Raw genomic sequence first — 3,012 nt, forward strand, 5'->3', positions numbered from 1 at the left:
TTTTGTGGGCTTCCATATGGCACAGCCTCTCATGTCCTCGCTTTCTCCCCATGCCTGGGCTGCCTCCTCTCCCTGCCCCAGGCAGACCCGAGCATCCTGCAGCACCCGCAGATCCCGCAGAGCTGCCTGGAGCACGCTGCAGTGCCAAGCAGGGGCTGAGGGCCAGCAGAGCCTATTTTTGTATTTACGGAAAGAGATGGGATTTGTCCGTGTGTCGGTATTAGGTTTCTGGTGGTGACATGAAGAGGCCATCCAAGATGTATGACCTAGCAAATGTACTGTAATGCACACATCACATTTGTTCTCTGAGTAAATAGATATTGTCTAGGGTACATTACATCTGTGCTTTCATGTTTAATTTAATGTAAGTGAACTGCCTTAATTTCTCTAAATTGTAGTAATAAACATAATGCTAACAGTGATATTGCTAATAATTTATTTTGCAAGTGATTAATCAACAATGAACTATTTTAATTACCTGTTCTGAAATGCCAAACTCTAAATTAATTATGTGTCATTATATGAATTCATGTACATATATATATGCATACATATGAATTCCAAGGGTAATTAAAATGAATAAACCATTGGATTTGGTGAATTCCTACAGCTGAGGGGAGCCTGCTCTCCTCTGCTCTTCTGTCTCTGCATTTCATCTTCAGCACAAAGGGAAATAGGATCCAGAGCTTTAAGTAAGACATTTGTGCTTCCCAAAAATATTACCTAGAGATAGTGGCAAGCCCCCCAGTTCCTGTACTGCAGGGAGAAACGCTGCTTCATGGTGCAAGGAAGGGAGGACAAAAGATTTGTGTTGCTCTGCCAGAGGAGGGTTCAGGGCATGGGGCTCACCCAGGCACCCTCTGTGCTGGATCCTGGAGGTGAAGCCAAGCAGAGGGGAAGCGGATGGTGCAGAGATGTTGGGTATGAATTTAACAGATTTGGGGCACAACCGAAGAGTTTTTCATTTTGCCTCCTTGGAGCGTCTCTAAACACAAGCACGAATCAGGGCCCTTTGCAGCAGGAGCATCCCCAGGTGCTCCCAGGTTGGGGAGATGGCTTTTGGCACTGGGACTCCAGCCAAAAGGCCCCCAGCAATGTAGGGCTGGACCCCAGGAGCTCCCCAGGGTGTGGGGAGGGATGGAAACCACCAGCCTGGAGGGGCAGGGGACACAACCTCTAATTGAGGGGTGTGCACCAAGGCAGTCCCAACGGCTTCTAGCAAGGGCTTGAAGAACAGGATGATTAATGAGAGCAACGGCACGAAGGAACCAGCAACTAAATAATGAGAGCTTTATTTGATACATAATACCAGCGGGAGCTTCTATAAAGAGAATATCAGGAGTAGGGCTAAGTTTTGCAGGTTTGGGAGTGCATCAGGAAGGGGGAAAGTTTTGCTGAGTTGGCAGCCAGACGCCTGGGCCGTCACGCAGGGCTGCAGTGCTGTTCAAAGTGAGCTTGGGACGTGTTAATTTGGCCATATATTTTCAGGTGGTGGAAAGATGCCCTGACTTTTGATTTACCATGCTGAGTGGGCCTGCGTGATGCTGTGGGTTTAATAATAGGTGTCCAGAGCCTGATTCAGTCACCTGATCATCAAATTCCAGCTGGGAGATGAAGAAGCCATTATACACATAACAAGAACTTCCAGCCAAAAATTACTTATGGTTTCAATTGAAGGAGAAGTTGCTGATAGTTTAGGTACGGGTGTCAGAAACACAGCACTTAACAGCAGAGATGAATGAGAGATTGTGAGGTGATAACTTAGATAAATTGGTGTCTCATCCATATTAAGGAGACAGCTCATCCTCCGGTGCTGCCGGATGACATGAAGAGTGGAGTGTATATGGATACTAAAATACATTGGTCTTAAAGTTAAATCCCCAAGAACCATCAGAAATAAGTCTCAGCAGCAAAAGTGAGATCTGATGCGTGCTGCAAAAATATGCAGTCTGTCAGAGAACGCTGCTCCCTCCATATAACTTCCACCGTTTGTGGGACAATTACAGAGAAAACGATACTGTGATCTGTAAAGCAGTTCCTGGAGTGGTTTTATTCACTAACTTGATGCTACGCATAATCATTGCCAGCAACATCTCCAGAGGTGTGTGCATAATGGAGAGACATCAAATCAATGAGTCAAAACATCAGAAAATAAAATTCAGATGAACACCACATTCAGAAATTATATCATCTGTCATTTAACGCTGTCTGAAGACCTCCTTATTGAAATAATACATCTAAACCCAAAGTTACCCCAGGCAGTAATACCGCATTGCACTGTGCTCGGGATCTGTGAGGAACTGGGGGTTTCTGCAAGTTGAGCTGGCTGCCAGAAGGGCTTTAAGTCCTATCCTATCATGATATTCAAATCAAAGCTCTCAAAACCACTTGTTGAGGGGCAGGGCAGGGTGCAGAGGGTCTGATCCTCTCGTATGCCCCCTTCGAAGCCCACCAAGGTCAGTGTTGCCCCACCAGCAGCTGCTGCCATGAGCAGGGTTGTTCCAGGATCACTCCTAAGGCTATTTGCAGCTCTTGCAGATGCCCTTTCAATACCAGATCCTGAAGCTTTTCATGCGGGGAAGCTTGCAGGATGACAGATTGCACCTTAAAAACACGTAGTAATAGCTCTTAGGACCAGATCTGTTCTCAGGAGTAGATGCACTGCAGAAGAAGTGTTTCTGCACAACTGCATAATGCCTCAAAGTGGCATTTTACAATCTTTAAATTCCAACAGAGATCAAGCCTTCCACTTTAACCTACTGCACCAGCCTAGCCCCCTTTATTTACAAGTAATAGGTTTTTCATTTAAATTCAACTACAGAGCTGGGTAGTTTGCATGTGCCAGGGCTCAGAGACACACCGGTGTAACATAAGATGATAATGTTATTTCCACAGTCACTCAAGATTCCCAATAAAACTATTTGTTTGATTTTAATATACATATAATGTGTGTTTTATATACATATATACATGTATTTCCTTTAAATAAAATTAAATTAAATTAAAAAAAAA

This window comes from Aythya ferina (assembly GCF_964211825.1).
Source record: "Aythya ferina genome assembly, chromosome: 16".
Classification (NCBI taxonomy): Eukaryota; Metazoa; Chordata; class Aves; order Anseriformes; family Anatidae; genus Aythya; species Aythya ferina.